This window comes from Myxocyprinus asiaticus, chromosome 4 (assembly GCF_019703515.2).
Source record: "Myxocyprinus asiaticus isolate MX2 ecotype Aquarium Trade chromosome 4, UBuf_Myxa_2, whole genome shotgun sequence".
Lineage (NCBI taxonomy): Eukaryota > Metazoa > Chordata > Actinopteri > Cypriniformes > Catostomidae > Myxocyprinus > Myxocyprinus asiaticus.
In genome coordinates, this window is record NC_059347.1 from 33496686 (window position 1) to 33516699 (window position 20014).

Consider the following 20014-nt stretch of genomic DNA (forward strand, 5'->3'; position numbering starts at 1 on the left):
CGCATCAAGACGTTCTTCGCCTCAGTCCAGCACCTGCAGTGAAGATTCATCCACCCCCTCTAGTGTTCCGGCGAAGAAGACTCTCCGCCTCGCTGCCAGATCGGGTTCTTTGCTAAGCGAGATATCTACCCACTTCCAGCATCCAGGCAGGAGTTGTATTCTTTCAATATATATTATATAATTCCATCCAAGTGATGTAAAACACATATAAAAGAGCCGCTTGTGTGTACGCATCTTTTTAAAGATGTTGTATCGCAAGTGTTCCTGTGAGTGACACATCGCTTCGTCAGACCAACATGAGAGCTGCATTCGCTGCCTGGGCCACACCCACGCCGAAGCAGCTCTCATGGGGATATACTGTACTCACTGTGAGGACATGAGTCTCAAGATCTTGCCGGCGCAAGCCCCACGAGCCCCTCGATCTTCCCACGCAGTGTCTTCATCAGTGCAGTACGCACGTGACGACCTCGACCCTCTGTGAATGAGTGTGGTGTTGTCGTATTTGGCGGGTCTGACGATGATAATGATGCCAGCCCCTTCCCCCAGCCAGGGTGAGGAGTGAACACTGGCCACTGACAGAGAGCGTCTTCACATCCTCACATGAGCGGTTGAGGAGCTCGGCCTCGAGTGGTCCCCTCCAGAGGAGCCGGTAAAATCTCGCCTAGATGAGTGGTTCCTGCAGACCAGCTGCCACCAGCAGGCCGTGGCCCGGAGAACTGCACCGTTCTTCCCGGAAGTCCACGACAAGCTCACAAAGACCTGGCATGCGCCCTATTCGTCTCGCGTCCAGATTGGAGGAGCTGCGGTCCTCACAAAAGTGGACCACGCTGAGGATAAGGGATATGCTAAACTTCCCCCTATTGAAAAGGCGGTTGCAGCTCATCTCTGTCCTTCTACAGCTGTGGGATGGAAATCCCGCCCTGCCCACCCTTCCAAGCCGTGCTGACTGATACCCATACTGGCTGGAAGAGCTTACACAGTGGTGGTCCAGACTGGTTCGGCACTACATAGCAGGGCAGAGCTTCAAGTCTTTCAGGCCAAGCTCCTCAAAGATGTGGATGAGCAAGGCTCGAATCCTGACATGGTTAAAGAGCTTCGCACCGCGCAGGCCATCAGAAAGGTAATTGGTAACTTGGTGGTTTTGGACTGGTATGTCTGGTTAATGCTCACGGAAATGCATGATGCTGAGAAAGCCGCCCTGCTCAACACCCCTGTCTCCCCTGATGGCCTTTTTGGAAATGATGTGGAAAGCTTTTCTGAAAGATTGTTCACAGCATAAAAGCAGTCACAAGCGATGAAGCACTTTTTGCCTAAGAAAAGTGTTCCCTCTCATCCACCTCGCTCACCCTCTGTTTCAAGCCAGCGCCCGGAAAAACACCCCACTCCCACTGCCAAGAGCCGCAGCTGAGCCATTAATGAGACCACGTAAACCGTGGCCCAAACAGAAGCCTCGCCCAGGCTTCTGTTTGCAAGAACCCAGCGCTGAAGGAAAAATTCCCCCTGGGCAGCAGGCACATTCCTGACCAGCGCAACGCCATGAAGAGGAGTCTGGAGCCCAGAGTTCTTCTTGGCCCAGATCCAAAGAAAGCCCAGCTCGACACACATGCTGTTTCGCTTCCCGCAGTTCACCGGGACTGGAGTGTTATAAAAAATGTTGTTCATGTGTGTTGTTTGCAAATAAAGAATGTATTAAAAATTAAAAAAGAAAAGTGATTGTTGCTGTTGCACGAGACGCTCACCCATTCTCAAAAAGAGGGCTCAATTTCTCTTCACGTTTCTCACACCCCTTTCTCACACCCCACACACTATGATCAATCACTTCCCTATGGCGAGCAGCACTCTATCTCTTTGTGGCAGACTCTGCCTTCCCTACAAAGGAGGAAGCGAGAACCAGAGTGAACAATCAACCGAAATGTAATTTGACATACAACGCTTAACTGCAAAATAACGACACAGGCACGTGCGTCTCTCTCTCCCTCTCCCTTGAGTCCCCGGCCCCTCTTTATCCATCTCCTGGCTGGTTGAGCTGATTCAGTGCCAGGCGTGCACCCTCACGGTCCAGCCACACCCTCCTTCTCATCACACTCCTCCACCGCCCAAAACAGACCAGGGGAAACTTCCGACTTGATGTTCTTCCCTCCCCTCCCTTCTTGGGAGAGATGAGGGGAGGGAGAGGGGAGAGGGAAAGAGCGGGGGGTCTTTATCCCTCTCCTGGCTGATTCAGCTGATTCAGCGCCGGGCGTGCACCCTCATGGCCTGGCCACGCCCTCCTCTTCACACTCTTATAACGAGCGAACTGATGCACCCACTGTCTCACCACGCAGACGCGGGGCGAGCTCTCAAAGGTGTATCAGACTGGGTGCAAAAAAAACAAAAAAACAATCGAGCATGGCTATATGCTACAATTTGTGTGCTGGCCGCCTTGATTCAACGGCATTATACTGTCCATGGTTCTGTCAAGAGACGTTGTTACGGGCAGAGATTCACAATCTCTTCGCGAAAGATGCGATTGTTCCAGCTGCTATTTTCTTGTCCGAAAAAAGACAGTGGTCTTTGGCCAATCCTAGATCTGAGACACTTGAATCACGCATTGGCAGAATGCCCATTCAAAATGTTCAGATTTTATTGCACATCCGCCCACGGGACCAATGTGCATGCCAGCCGACCACCTCAAAAGACGTGATAGCGATTGTTCCAGACTGCCAAACTCACAAAGGGTTTACAGCTGCTATTTTCTCGTTCTGAAAAAAGACGCCGGGCTTCGGCTGATCCTAGATCTGAGATGCTTGAATTGTGCATTGGCAAAACACCCATTCAAAATGTTAACTCAGAAACAGATCTTATCGCACATCCACCCACGGGTCTGGTTTGCATCAGTAGATCTAAAGGATGCTTACTTTCATATCCGAATTGTACCGCACCACAGGCTGTTCTTGAGATTTGCATTTGAGGGGATGACATATCAATTCAAAGTCCTTCCCTTCAGATTGTCTCTGGCCCCGCGCATGTTAACGAAATGTGTCAATGCGGCACTTGCCCCTTTGATGATGAACAGCATGTGCATTCTGAATTACCTTGACGATTGGTTATTACCGGTCCGATCAGCACAGGGACTTGATACTTTGCCATTTGAACAGACTGGGTCTCAATATCAACTGGGCGAAGAGTACTTTCTCCCAGCCAACAAATCTCCTTTTTGGGGGTTCAACTCAACTCCGTGAGTATGCGTGCACACCTCATGAGCGAACGTGTCCAGACCATTCACCGGTGTCTGTCTCAGTTCTAACTGGGGAAGCATTTCCACTGAAGTCTTTTCAGAAAATTCTGGGTTTTATTGCGGCAGCATCTGCCGTCATACCTTTAGGTCTTTTACACATGAGACCTCTCCAATACTGGTTCAAGCACCATGTACCGATTCACGCCTGGCATCGGGGCTCATGCGCGTCACCATGACTCGCTGCTGCCTGGCTGCTCCAGCACCATGGACAGCTCCAAACCTTTATCTGCAGGGTGTGGTGCTGGGTCAGATTTTCAGGCAGAAAATGGTGACCACTGATGCGTCCAACGCAGGTTGGGGTGTGCTGTTCGATGGATGCCTGGCTTTCGGCATTTGGACTAGTGCGAAACGGGTGTGGCACATCAACTGCTTGGAAATGATAGCCGTCTTCTTAGCGGTGAAAGCTTTCCATTCCGACATAGCAAATCATCACGTTCTGATTCACTCAGACAATATGTCAGTGGTGGCATACATAAATCACCAGGGCAGCACTCAATCGCTACCATTGGTGAGCCTGGCGCATCGTGTGGAGCGCATGCCATCTCCTCTCCCTGAACGGAGCACAGCGCATGAGCCGGAATTGGTTCAGTCTATAATGAACACCATTTTGCAAGCTAGAGCGCCATCTACGAGACGCCTCTATGCACTAAAATGGTATGCGTTTGTGGATTGATGCTCTTCACTCAACAAAGACCCAGTGAATTGTTCCATAACAGAGATCCTTACATTCCTTCAAGAGCAGTTGGACGCAGGTCTTACTGCGGAGACATAGTTCCTCTATAGGCAGACATGATCTGATCATAAGGTTCCTTAGGGGAGCGAGGCGCTTGAAACCCCCTCGCCCTGCTACGGTTCCAACATGGGACTTAAATCTGGTGCTGAGGGCGCACACAAGCCCCCCATTCAAACCACTGGAATCCAATGAGTTGCGTGTGCTCTCTTTAAAGACTGCACTCCTGTTGGCTCTGGCCTCAGTAAAACGTTTTGGTGATATACAGGCACTGTCGGTTGACAGGGCTTTCAAAAGCCACCATCAAACCCAAAAAAGGCTGTGTGCCTAAGGTGCTTTCCACACCCTTCACGGCTCAGATAGTGCACCTTCAAGCATTCTCTTCTCCACCATCTAATTCGGATGAGGAGCAGTTAGCGCATTTATTATGCCCTGTGCGGGCATTGCACATGTATGTGGAGTGCACTCGCCAGTTTAGACTGTCAGATCAGCTCTTTGTTTGTTATGGATGACGCACAAAAGGCATGTCCATCTCCAAACAAAGGCTCTCTCACTGGATCATTGATGCGATCCCCTCGCTTATGAGTCACAGAGCATTAGATGCCCTGTTGGCATAAAGGCGCATTCAACTAGAGGCATGGCTTCCTCATGGGCATGGACAAACAGTATATCCCTACAGGATATATGCTTTGCAGCAGGATGGTCTTCGCAGAACATGTTTGCGAGGTTTTATAACCTAGATGTGGCATCCATCGCTTCGCGAGTCCTCTCTGTCTAGAGAGCTACTACTCCTTCACTCAGCGGATGAGCCCGAGCTCCTTATTCGGGCGTGCTACCTGTTATCATTTTAATACATGCAGCCTGGGTAGCCTGCTATACAATTTTTGCCAACTAGAAGTCACAAGCACTTCCAATAGAATAAAACCTCCCTCCCTACCTCTGGTTATGAAGGGGTTGATTATTCTGTGTGTATTATATATCACTATATGATATAGACTCATATAGATCCTCAGATTCAGATGAACTTTCCATCTGGTTTTCACCATGTGGGGTTATTAATTTTCATACACACTTGAAGATATATAAGTCACCCGGAGGGCCGTGACCTCATATACACATTCTTCTAAGTGTTGTTTCTACCCTGGTACATCTAGTGTACGACTTACATAGTGCGGCATGATGGGACGCCCCCCCATAGCGTTCAAATGCAATGTTGAGTGAACTGAATCGATAGGGAACGTCTCCGGTTACTAACCTCGGTTCCCTGAGATGAAGGGAACAAGATATTGCAAAACCGCACAACCTAAGAGTTTTGAGGAACGAGCGACGTGTTTTTGTCCCTCAGTCCGAAATTCTGAAGAAATTATGTTTGAGCGCACACTTATATAGGGCAAATGCCCGCCTAAAGGGGTGGAGCTCAAACATCATTGCCAATCACAAGATTGGCGTTATGATACAAGGGCTTCAACTAGGTCATGGAAAAGGGATTTCCCCATAGTGTTCAAATGCAATGTCTCGTTCCCTTCATCTCAGGGAACCGGGGTTACGCAAGTAAATGGAAACGTTCTTTTGCTGTTTTTGTTTGTTTGTCCTGTGTTTAGTAATTTATTTCCAATCAGTTTTACCAGAGACGAGCTGCTGAATATTCAGCAGCACACGCCAGACATTCTTTTACCGGTTTTTGATTGTTCAGACGTTCTGTTGGACAATTTAGTCAGAGAAGCAGCGGTGCTGTACAAGCATGTTAAAAGACGCAAACATGGGAAGCGAGCCGGCATGCTGGTCAAGCTCAGACAGCGTGGCTTTCGAACCGCACTGCCAAGCATCCATCTAGTGAATCTTCGCACTCTTCCTAACAAAGCGGACAAATTACTTCTCCTCACCTGCAAAAATAAGGACTTTGCAAATTCTGCTGCATTGTGCTTCACGGAAACCTGGCTGAGTGAAGTCATTCTGGACAGCACATTACATTTAGAGGCATTCTTCACAAACTGTAAGCCTTTCTACTCGCCGTGGGAGTTTTCCTTGTGTATTCTTGTGAATGTTTATATTCCTCAACACCCGTGTGGGAACGGAGCGCTGCAACAGCTGGCTGATCACATCACAGACACGGAGCAACAATACCTTTATTCTATTATTATTAATCTTGGAGATTTTAACAAGGCAAATCTCACATGTGAACTGCCAAAATACAGACAGCACATTACATGCATGGCCCACCAGAAACAGAAATATACTGGATCACTGCTACACAACAATAAAGGATGCATATCGCTCTGTCCCTAGAGCAGCTTTGGGAATCTCTGATCACTGTCTGGTTCATCTTCTTCCGATCTACAGGCATGAACTAAAATCAGCTAAAGCTGTAGTAAGGACTGTAAAGATATGGACCAATGAAGCAGAGCTGGAACTACAAGCCTGCTTTGACTGCACTGATTGGAGTGTTTTTGAGGCTGCAGCCACAGACCTGGATGAGCTCACAGATACTGTGTCATATATCAGTTTCTTTGAGGATATGTGCATTCTTACTAGGACTTATTTAACATACAACAATGACAAACCATGGTTTACAGCAAAACTCAGGCAGCTTCATCATGCCAAAGAGGATGCTTACAGAAGTGGGGATAAAATCTTGTACAATCAGGCCAAAAACAGACTGACAAAAGAGATTAGAGTGTGTGGCAGGGCGGAGGGCGGGGCCGGGCTGTGATTCCGCACACCCGGAACCTAATTAGGCTGATTAAGCCCGAGAGGGATAAAGGCGACCGGAGACGGCAGTGCGACAGAGAGAGAGAGAGTTACGGGCATATGCCCGATACCTGTGTTTATTTGTCTTTTTGCTTAAGTTTATTATTAAAATATTATTTATATTGTTAAGCCGGTTCTCGCCTCCTCCTTTCCATTGAACTGAGTTACAGAGTGGCTAAAAGAATCTATTCTGAAAAGCTGAAAAAACAGTTTTCAGCTAACGACCCTGCATCAGTGTGGAGAGGCCTGAAAGACTTTACCATCCCCCAACACGGTAGGGAATCAATAACTGCAACAGAGGAAATACCAACACCCAAAATTCAAAATCACAAAAAAAAAAAAAAAAAAAAACTTCTGTTGTAACCCTCTCAATCACAACCCTGCAGTGTCACAACCACTGACCACTTTTGCTCTGGTATCTTTCAGACTGATTCCGCAACAACTGACAACTTAAGCTCCAACTTCCTGTCAGCTAAAAACACTTCTTCAACTATTTGAGGAAGAACACAAAACGAGCTGCTCCCACAGGCATCAGTCCAGCTCCTCCTACACCTAACTCAAACAGGGAGTGGACAGTGCACTCAGCCAGGAGTGGTGGTGGTGTAGTGGGCTAAAGCACATAAAAGGTTGCTGGTTCAATCCCCACAGCCACCACCATTGTGTCCTTGAGCAAGGCACTTTACTCCAGGTTGCTCCAGGGGGATTGTCCCTGTAATAAGTGCACTGTAAGTCGCTTTGGATAAAAGCGTCTGCCAAATGCATAAATGTAAATAAGTGCAGATATGAGTGTTGACGTAGTAAACATGAAGCAGAATACTGAAATCCTGGATCCCCACCCAGCTGAACTTGAGACTGGAACTGAGACCATGTCAGACCACATTTAGCAGCTGTGCCACACCACAACAATGGTATGATGTTTGTCAGTTGAGACATTAGTGAAGTTGTGGTTTAGAGCAAATAGGAAACAATTTGAAAATCTGCACAAAATTCACCACTGTTACAAGTTAATTGACAGTCCTAATCACACTAGATTAGTTTTACATACATGCTGTATCATGTCAACTGTGTACTTGCCTTCCCCTTTCAAAGCTAAAGAGACAGAAATCACATGATGAACCACAGACATGGTCTGGTCCGAAACCCAATAACTCTGAACAGAACAGTACCTCCTGTGGAAACCAGCTCAAAATATTCTGCCATCAATTTAATAGAGTAATTATTGACAGAAACCGCAAATTGCATTGTACTAGTACTATTGGAACTTCACTGATTTGAAGGAAGATATATATACAGCGATCTCAAATACTGAATAAAACAAAGTTATTGTTGATTAATTCATTATTGATTTGTCACATTGGTATCATTTATATAATCCATTTCACTGTTTTGGTTTCTTGCTTACAGATTGCAGTTTCGGCAGGTGGCCACTGGGGAGAGTTGTTGGTTGTTCTGTCTCTGGTGATCGACAGTTCTGGAATATTGTATCTTAGACACAAACAACTCTATACAACATTTTACACTGTGTACTCTGCACCCATCACTCTAAACTAATTTATTTCCTTGTGCACAGTTTAACTCATCACATCACATTGAATATTCACAGAATTCTACACATAATTGGAGGGGCACAAACGTCAATTAAATGAGATGGGAGGTCCACTGATGTGGTAAAGAAGAAATAATGACTCAGCTATTCACTCAACAGATGATAAGTTTGGGTACTAATGAAGACGAGGGAAGATTTTTGGGGCGGCTTTGCTGCCAAAGACGTCATACTGCCTGCACATAATCACAGATAAACAAAGACAGAGTGAGAGGCTAAAACAGTGAGACAGTCAGAGATCACAAAAGGAAGAAAAATAAAGTATTTAAAACACATTAGTTCAAAATAATTTGCAATAAAACTGTTAAAAGTTAAACTAAACTATTTCTTTCAAATGGGGAAATTACAGATATTATATATTGATTACATACTTATATTATTACTATAAATAGTGAAAACTCTTGTGTGGTCTCTTTTTATGAAATAATTATGATTTCATGATTTTTGCATAAAAAGACAGCAGTATAGGGGATTGGGTAGCTCAGCGAGTAAAGACGCTGACTACCACCCCTGGAGTCGTGAGTTCAAGTCCAGGGTATGCTGAGTGACTCCAGCCAGGTCTCCTAAGCCAGTGTTTCCCAACTTTTTTCTGCCACAGCACACTTTTTACAATTAAACAAATCCCATGGCACACCTCTATCCCACTGTCCCACATAACCATCATTGATAGTTTTCCTTTTCAAGAACTTCCATATTTTCTGTCCACTTTAGTTGCATGTTTACTCATAATGTTTGAAATTCGGCTATGCAAAAAACGCAAGTCACGTAGGTACAGTGTATAATGAGATCACAGGTGGCAAGAGTGCTAACTGGGTAATGAATAAAGCAACAAATTTGCATCTTTTCTTATTTTTAGATTGTTCTTGCAAATTAATTCTAGCAATGCCACAGCAAATATTTTTTTTATTTATCTATTTATTTACATGGCTCCAGACTAACATTTGTGAGTGGTACCACCAGTGTTAAATTCTACAAATGGTTGCACCAGCACTTGAGTTGGTCACATCGGTCCAAATGAAAGAAAATTAGTTTTTCTTTTTATCAGGATCTTGGTGATTAAAATACAGTCATCTGAAGACAAACAAAGCCTTTTTCTACAATCAGAGGGCATTAGAAAAGATTTTACACAGAAGGAAAGTTCCATTGTATACATAGTTTTACCTGTGGCATTTGCAATAATATCATAGTAACCAAAAGTATAAGTAAAACCATGATTAGCAGTAACCATAAAACAAATTATGGCATTTTTCATAAGATAAACACATTCTGAAATTAAATTGTATTCTCTCACTACTATATTGATATAAGTTCATGGTAAATATATATTTTTTAATATCTGTGATGTGTGGATTGAAACCTTACAATTTCTGTCTGTTCATTGTGCAGATTTCTCCTTTATTCCTTTTCAGTGCTGTTTACAATGTTTGGGGCCGTTTAATACAATTTTAAACTGGTTTAATCATCGACACATTATGGGCTTTCATATAGTTATTTTTAAAACAAATAATCAATGCTGAATTCGCGATCCAGTCCATGCTTCTCGCAGCTCTGTTTATGATGATTTGTGAGGCTGAGCGCTGGATACCGGTCCACATATAAATGCACGTCTCTGCGCTGATCTGTCCATTGAGCAGCGCTGACTGAACCGGGTAAAGCTGTTTCCTTTCGCGTTTGGACCGTTTGCCGTTTGATATTTCTCATACGGAACAAAAAAACGACAGAGCACAATCAGAGAGTTAGCCAACTTTATAGTCACACCAATGCGACCTCTTGCAAAGTTTAATTGCACTGTTAGGAAAAATGGTTGAAAAATTAGTCTCAGTCCGGAGCCCTGATTTATTTTGTGGAATCTGATAATTTTCCAAGGCACACCTGACTGGCCAAATTGGCCTGGTTGCTGGGGAGGGTAGAGTCACATGGGGTAACCTCCTCGTGGTCGCTATAATGTGGTTCGCTCTCAGTGGTGCTCATGGCGAGTTGTGCATGGATGTATGTGACTGTAACATCGAGCGTATTTTGTAGTATTAAACACGTATTTTTGTAGTATTAAACCGATTTCATCAGGCTCCGAAAATTCTTTGAAAAGAACGCAAAGAATGGCCTTCTCAGCTGCCATAGTTGCAACGCTTGCGTAACACAACAGGGTGTTCAAGGCACCACTGTTTCCGTTTAAATAAACGTTTCGCTACGTTTTGTCAGGGCTGAATGTGCCCCTGATTTTACATGCCGTGTTCCATAGGGACGCCTTGTGTCCGAATCTTAACTATTAGAATTTTATGTCCGCTAGCTCCAATCCATGTTCATGATGCCTAAACATTAATTTAGCATTCACTTTTATCCAAAGCAACAGAACTCTTTTTAAATTACATTAACATGAATACACGGGTACAACTAAATCATACATTGTTATTAAAAATAAAAATAATATATAATAGACCAACTCCCAGTCAGCATATGGCCAAGTGATGTGGCTTGCGATCTCTCACGCGTCGTCCATTAAGAGGCAACAACACCATGATGTGCCAAGCAGCAATTTTCTAATACGTATGGCATGCATAGGTTACAGTTAGTGGTGGTTCGGGTCGGGACAATATTTAATGAAAACTGAGACAAATTTGCAGAGCAATTCCAACTCTTATTCTGGTTGATAGGATTAAGGCAGTACAGAAGACGGGCGGGTTGACCAATCAGATAAAAGGGGCGTTTCAGTGCCGCTTACATGTGCATATCAAATTTTCAAGCCATAAATTAATTTTTTTAACAATGAAAGAAAACAAAAATTAAGCCACTTTCCCCTTTCTCTTTATTAATTTTTAAATAGAAAATGAAATAGTCAACAGAAAATGAGTTTGTATCTGCTTATTCTATTCATCAGTGTTAAAACCAATAAAAGAAGAAAACCGCATTTTTCGTTTTTCATTTTTGGGTTTAAAACATAAAAAAGAATGGACGAAAAACAAGTAATTATTTGTTTTTTAAGATCGGTTTTGTAAACGAATGATGAAATAACAAAGTTTTTTGTTTTTCCGATTTTGAATTTCTAATTGAATATGAATATGAATTGAATATAATATTGAATTATAATACATGGATTATGCATATAAACCGAGTTTATAACTTGAATGTATGTTTTGCACATGTGGGCGGGCCTGACACCCCTATTTCCATTGATTGGTCAATACCCACCGTCATCTGTTCATCCTTAAACTCGTTCATAGAATATAACAGTTCACCAAGTTCAAGTTAGCCCATTGCTCTTGCGGACAGATTCTCATCATTCTAATGAAGAACTTTAATATTTTTTTGAAAACCTTCTGACTACTGCATGTTTATTGCAATCTCATCAAGCAATGGACACCTGGATACCACAATCATTGAATGCACGAACTCGCTATTGTCACCGCGGAATGGGCTGGCAGTGATTTTTTTTTTTTTAATCTCAAAAGGAAAATTATAGCACAATTATGAATTGGGATGCTGTGCACAGACCTAACTGTAACTAAATATACTTTGTTATCTGGTCATGATTGGCTGTGTCTCATTTGGAAGGCTGCGTCCTCCGGAGGTCGCATTTCTCGGCCGCATGCGTCATCGAGGCTGTCTCGTTTCAGAAAAGCGAGTAGGACACTTACAATGCGACCTTCTTTCACAGCAATTCGGAGGATGCATGAGGTGTATCCTTCTGGGCACTCACAACCCACAATTCTTTGCTTCAACGGATATATATATATATAACGCAAATTTGCCCGTAAATATGATGTTTAAACGCACATAATGTTAATTCACAAGATGAAGTGCCTCAGTAGATGGGTGCAGAGTATATAATATGTATAATTATATTAATATATAATTAAAATAAATTATTAGACTAAAAGTACACCTGTAAAATCAGTCTTTTTATTATCCCTTTTCTTTTCTCTTTACATCATTATAACTCTCCTAAAATGTACCTCATGCATTCACTTCCAGAGGGACTTTGTTCACTTCTCACTCGAAGCGCTCGCGCTTGTTAAAGAGTGGCGTGCTGTCATAGCAACCATGTTACGTTCCGTTTCCGTTTGTCCTATGAAGGCCGTCTCGTTTAAAGAGGCTTGTTTAAAGGAGGACACTCGGTATACTGCAGCATTCAAAGGACGCGTCCTGCCTAGCATGCAGCCTTCGAAACGAGACACAGACATTGTTGTTGTTATTATTAATAATGTTAATTAAAACAAGTCAATAATTGCAGGGGAAACATAAGGGAAAACATATATATTTATTGGATGCGAATAAGCCTCGAAGGATATCTGTGGCATCATTTTTATATCAACAGAACTTGAATTTGAAAAAGCCCCTGAATTCATGATCTTGAAAAAAGACTGGGTGTAATTTGATGTCATCAAATACAGGTGCATCTCAATAAATTAGAATGTCATGGAAAAGTTCATTTATTTCAGTAATTCAGCTCAAATTGTGAAACTCGTGTATTAAATAAATTCAGTGCACACAGACTGAAGTAATTTAAGTCTTTGGTTCTTTTAATTGTGACGATTTTGGCTCACATTTAACAAAAACCCACCAATTCACTATCTCAGAAAATTAGAATACATCATAAGACCAATAAAAAAAACATTTTTAGTGAATTGTTGGCCTTCCGGAAATTATGTTAATTTACTGTATATGTACTCAATACTTGGTAGGGGCTCCTTTTGCTTTAATTACTGCCTCAATTCGGCGTGGCATGGAGGTGATCAGTTTGTGGCACTGCCGAGGCGGTATGGAAGCCCAGGTTTCTTTGACAGTGGCCTTCAGCTCATCTGCATTTTTTGGTCTCTTGTTTCTCATTTTCCTCTTGACAATACCCCATAGATTCTCTATGGGGTTCAGGTCTGGTGAGTTTGCTGGCCAGTCAAGCACACCAACACCATGGTCATTTAACCAACTTTTGGTGCTTTTGGCAGTGTGGGCAGGTGCCAAATCCTGCTGGAAAATGAAATCAGCATCTTTAAAAAGCTGGTCAGCAGAAGGAAGCATGAAGTGCTCCAAAATTTCTTGGTAAACGGGTGCAGTGACTTTGGTTTTCAAAAAACACAATGGACCAACACCAGCAGATGACATTGCACCCCAAATCATCACAGACTGTGGAAACTTAACACTGGACTTCAAGCAACTTGGGCTATGAGCTTCTCCACCCTTCCTCCAGACTCTAGGACCTTGGTTTCCAAATGAAATACAAAACTTGCTCTCATCTGAAAAGAGGACTTTGGAACACTGGGCAACAGTCCAGTTCTTCTTCTCCTTAGCCCAGGTAAGACGCCTCTGACGTTGTCTGTGGTTCAGGAGTGGCTTAACAAGAGGAATACAACAACTGTAGCCAAACTCCTTGACACGTCTGTGTGTGGTGGCTCTTGATGCCTTGACCCCAGCCTCAGTCCATTCCTTGTGAAGTTCACCCAAATTCTTGAATCGATTTTGCTTGACAATCATAAGGCTGCGGTTCTCTCGGTTGGTTGTGTATCTTTTTCTTCCACACTTTTTCCTTCCACTCAACTTTCTGTTAACATGCTTGGATACAGCACTCTGTGAACAGCCAGCTTCTTTGGCAATGAATGTTTGTGGCTTACCCTCCTTGTGAAGGGTGTCAATGATTGTCTTCTGGACAACTGTCAGATCAGCAGTCTTCCACATGATTGTGTAGCCTAGTGAACCAAACTGAGAGACCATTTTGAAGGCTCAGGAAACCTTTGCAGGTGTTTTGAGTTGATTAGCTGATTGGCATGTCACCATATTCTAATTTTTTGAGATAGTGAATTGGTGGGTTTTTGTTAAATGTGAGCCAAAATCATCACAATTAGAAGAACCAAAGACTTAAACTACTTCAGTCTGTGTGCACTGAATTTATTTAATACACGAGTTTCACAATTTGAGTTGAATTACTGAAATAAATGAACTTTTCCACGACATTCTAATTTATTGAGATGCACCTGTATATTTGCTGTTAATTTTAAATATTTGAAAATATTTTGTGTGAATTCACCTAAAAAAATTCAGGTTGTGAACTTCAAGTTTTTATTATTCTATAAGTGGTGGATTTCAGGTCGTGAAATTCAGGTCTCAGTATTCAGGTTGTTGAATATGGATCGAAAAACTCATGTGGCAAAATTCGAGGATGACATCCGTGAATGCAAGGAAGAGCAAATGAGCGTCGATGTAATCTTTCTCTCTCTTGGACAATCGCAAAGTGATGGAAACAGCTCAAAAGTCATTTTAAATGAATCAGTGAATATATACAGTATATTATACATATATAGCAGTAAATATATATAGCCTACATTTTTAATAATGTGCAAAACGTCTTTTCTTTGCTCCTTGGCAATTCACATTAAACGAATCTGCTGAAAAGGCCATGAAAATGATTCACGTGCATGCATACATGCCCAGATAACACGATCCCCAGATGATCTATAACACCTGCCAATGTCAGTGGAACATCACTGTAAACATCTCTATTTCAGAAGTTTCAAATGTTTTGTGGTCTGATTAAAATACAAAACGTCTGTGATGATCACGTCTGTATAAATGTAAGAGATGCTTTTAACTCATGAAGAACACACAAAAAGTGAAAGCAACCGCGAGGCAGTGTTTATGACTAATGTTTACATTGTAGTCTGGCGGTGTGAATAAATTCTGTGCTTCATAATCTTATGTGTTGTTTATTGACCAACAGTAGTATATACACATAAAAAATATACTGTACATTGACATTATAATGCTTTTATTATAATAATTATAATGTGTTACAATCATGACATACCGGGGTCACGTGACGCCATGCAAGGAGCAGACGTGTGAGCGACGAGCTATGCGCACTTTGCTGAATTTTTGATTATTTTCATGTTATAATCTGGTGAAATTTGATACACCCAGTTACACATTTGCCCTTTGTTGCAAAACATGGCAAAGAAGTCAAAATCCTCAGGCTCTGGAGACATTAAAAGACACTTACGTGTTCAGGATGAAAGCCCCGACAGGCCTACAGACCGGGGACTCGATTTGGATGGCGCGGCGGGAGAGGTGATCCAGCGTCAGTTGTCCAACATGTCGGTGATGTTGACGAAGATTCTTGCTGACTTGGAGGATCTCGCTGTAATACGTCGATCGATTACGGCGATGGAAATAAAATTCTCCGAGTTAGGTACAAGAGTGACTGATGTTGAAAAATGAATTGATTTTTTGGAATCTTCGGAGAGGGAATTAATCCGCCCACGACCAAAGTTGATTTGGAAAATCTCCTTGAAAAGCTTGAAGATCTTGAAAATAGAAGATATGGTGAAATTCCTAGATGAGTTTTACCCGAGCCTGTTCGACATAACAGGCTACAAGCTGGAAATCGAGCGAGCTCACAGAGTCCCAGCTCACAGATTTGCTGAGGGAGAAAGGCCCCGACCAATTCTGGCCAGATTTTTGAGATCATCCGATAAAGATCTTGTGTTGCTCCAGGCGAGGGGCAAAGGGAAGCTTTCTTGGAAGAACCATAATATTTTCTTGTTCCCGGACTTTGCGAGTTCGACAAGAGAGAAACGCGATCGGTTCAAGGAATGTAAGAAACTCTTACATCAGAAAAAGATCTCGTTCGCTTTGATGTTTCCGGCCAAACTGAAAATAGAAACGAAGGTCGGTCGCAAAGTATTTACATGTCCAAATCTGGCAATGTCTTTTATTGAATCAATGACTGAGTAAACCATTGGATGTTCCTCATGTAAGTGGGTATGACTCACTGTACTTACTCTCGAGGAAGCTGGGCGACATTTTGGGTTTTTTGCGTTGGCTCCGCCGAGTATTATTTGTGAATAACACTTTTGCATTGATGAAAGAGTACTTTTGCATTGAAGTTCCCTGACAGATTGAGAGTGGACACTACAGATGACCGCAAAATATCTACAAGCTGCTCACACAAAGGATGTCTTTTGTAAAGTTGACGGATTGTGTAAGTCATGGTATATACTTTTATGCAGCCTCCAAGTGAATTGACTCGATCATCCGGGGAACCGGGATGCCGGTTTTGTTTCTTTTTGTATTGGTTCCGCCTAGAAGCTGGAGCTTGTTCTATTGAATAACACTCCTTTGGAACACCTGTGGATTAATCTGTTCATTCTTCGTGCTTTTGCCTCCTGCTGGCTGTAGTTTGTTTTGTTGAGTTTTTTTTACTAGACTTTGGAATGATTACATCATCCACTGAACTCATAACAAGCTGGCTCACTGAAGATTCGTTTGTCTGTCCGAGGATTCTGAATGGTTTTATATCAGCTGGAATTTATTTTGTGGAAGATCACACCTTTGAGACAGTTCTGTGAATGAATCTACACATTCTTTGTGTTCATTCTTCCTATTGACTGGGTTTATTTTACAAAGTATTTTCTGTTATGTAATTTGAGCAATCCGATGGCAAAGTTGTCGTGGGGGCTCGTGGGCGTTCATGGAACTTTTGAGTTTAGAGGGATTGTCGCTGGTTGACGCTTTCGTGCACAGGGTTAATGCACACGTTTTTCTTTTTTCTGTTTGTTTTGTTCAGGGGGATGTTTGGGGGTTGATTGTTTCACTAATGGGGAATGTGGTCTGTATAATTTTGTTTTTGACATGCAATTTATTTTTTCTACTATATCAAAATGTCAAATGTTAATATGAGTGTACTATCGCTCTCCACATGGAATGTAAATGGGTTGGGTCACCCCATAAAAAGAAGGATGGTTATTTCTTTTCTTAAACGTAAGAAATATGATATAGTGTTTCTTCAAGAAACACATTTTCCCCGCAGGAAGCTGAAAAATTTGGGAAGATATGTGGTGGACATGTTTTCTTTAGTGCTGGCTCAAGAAAGAGCAAGGGAGTCATTATATTGATTAATAAACATCTACAATTCAAATGTCTCAAACAGATTAAAGATAAATTAGGAAGAGTAATTATTGTGTTAGTTGAAATTCAAGGGCAAAGGTTGATTTTGGCTAATATTTACGCACCTAACGTTGATGATCAAGGCTTTTTTATAGATCTTGAAGGGATGCTGCAAACCACTGGCACCCCTCATGATATAATATTGGGAGGAGACTTTAATCTTTTGATGGAACCTTGATCATAGTGAAGCAAAAGTGTGCAAACCCCCTAGAGCAACATTGACGCTTCACAGGATGTGTAAAAATCTTGGTCTTACAGATATTTGGAGACTTTTGAACCCATCTGGTAGGGACTATACATTTTTTTCATCAGTCCATAAGATTTATTCTAGATAGATTTTTTTAATTTGTATATACAAATCCCTCATTTCATCTGTTGTGGATTGCTCAATTGGAAATATCTTAGTCTCAGATCATGCTCTGGTGAGTTTAAAGGTGTTGCCATATACAGAGAAAAAGAAATCATATAGTTGGCTCCTTAATGTGTCCCTTTTGCAAAATCCTGATTTCCAACAAATGTTAAAGACTGAAATCAGTGTTTATATGGAGACCAACTGGTCCTCAGTATCCTCTGGGAGGCACTTAAGGCGGTTCTTAGGGGTCGGATCATACAGTATGCCACATTCATTAAAAAATCCAAAGCACAAGAACTTGTGGAGTTGGAAGGGAATATTAAAAGTGCTGAGGCAGAGCTGAAGCGCCGTATGTCATCTGATGGCCTCAGAGAATTGACCCGATTGAAATATAGATATAATACTATTTTGTCACGGAAAGTGGAGTTTTGGTTATTCAGGGCAAGACAGTCATACTTTGAGTCAGATGACAAAGCAGGAAAACTTTTGGCTAGATATATAAAGCAGAGAGAGTCTTTTTCTATCATTCCCTCAGTGAAATCTGCTTGTGGTGAAATATTTACCTCGGCTATTGATATTAATAATGCCTTTAAAGAGCTCTATCTTGATCTCTATGGTTCCACGTCTTCATCCACTGATGAAGATATTAGGAACTTTGTGGAACCATTAGATCTCCCTAAACGGACGACTGTGCAAAAAAATTCTCTTGATTCTGAGATAACCTTGGAGGAGCTTGTTGAGGTAATTAAACCTCCGGGGCCTGATGGAGTTTTTCAAATCTTATGCTACAGAACTGGCTCCACTTTTGCTAGAAGTTTATACTGATTCATTAAAGAATGGAAAGCTTCCGCCAACCATGAAACAAGCCCGGATCAGTCTGATTCTTAAAAAGGACAAAGACCCAAGCGAGTGTGAAAGTTACCGCCCAATTTCCCTGATCCAGTTAGATGTAAAAATTTTGTCCAAAATTCTGGCTAATCGATTAAGTAAAGTTATGACATCACTTATACATATAGATCAGGTGGGGTTTATTTGAGGCCGTAGCTCTTCTGATAATATTAGGTGTCTCATCAATATCATGTGGTCAGTAGCGAATGATTAATCTCCGGTTGCTGCCATTTCTCTTGATGCCGAAAAGGCCTCTGATATGGTAGAATGGGATTATCTTTTTAAGATTTTGGAAAGGTATGGGTTCGGGAGTACATTTATTGGTTGGATTAAGTTACTTTATAGACACCCTGTAGCAGCGGTGCAAACAAATGGGTTAATTTCAGATTATTTTACTCTGGATAGGGGTACCCGGCAGGGTTGCCCTCTTTCCCCATTATTGTTCTGTCTTGCCCTGGAACCATTAGCAGCCGTGATAAGAAAAGATGATGATTTTCCAGGGGTGACGGCGGGAGGTGTGGCGCATAAGCTTCTGCTTTATGCAGATGATATTTTATTATTCGTCTCCGACCCTTCTAGATCTATGCCTTGCCTCCACAGAATTATTAATTCCTTTTCCAAATTCTCAGGATACAAAGTCAATTGGTCTAAATCCGAAGCTTTGGCTTTGACAGTGTACTGTCCAGTAACGGCCTTCCAGCTGGGTGCCTTCCAGTGGCCCAAACAGGGAATTAAGTATTTGGGAATTTTATTCCCAGCAAATTTGTCTGATTTAGTCAGAGTTAATTTTGATCCCTTAATAAAAAGGTTTTCGAATGATGTGGACAGATGGGCTTCATTGCACTTATCAATGATTGGGAAGGTTAAAATTATTAAAATGAATTGCATTTCAAAATTTAACTACCTGCTACAATCTCTCCCTGTAGATGTCCCCCTATCTTATTTCAAGCAATTTGATAGCATAGCGAAGTCCTTCATTTGGAATGGTAAACGTCCCAGGTTAAATTTCAGTAAGTTACATAGGCCGATTGACAAAGGTGGGTTAGGCCTACCCAAGATTTTATTTTATTATTATGCATTCAGTCTTAGACATTTGGTTCATTGGTTGCTTCCACCTGAGAGAGCTCCTCCCTGGTTTTGTATTGAAAAGGAAGTTCTTGCCCCTATCTCGCCACTGCAAAGCCTTTCGATTAAACTAGCTGGAGAGGTTAAGTCGCACCCCGTTATTTTGCATTTGCACTCGATATGGACAAAAGTGTCCAGAGTGTTTAATTCTGATATTTACTTAAACGTAGCCTCGAGCATATGGCTGAACCCTAAACTATGTATTAATAAGTCCCCTTTCTGTTGGTCAGATTGGATTGTGAGGGGGGTTAATACACTTGGTGACCTGTATGAGGGTGGAGTATTGAGATCTTTTGAAAATTTTATTCAACATTTTGGGATTCCCAAATCTCAATTTTATAAGTATTTATAGCTGCGCCA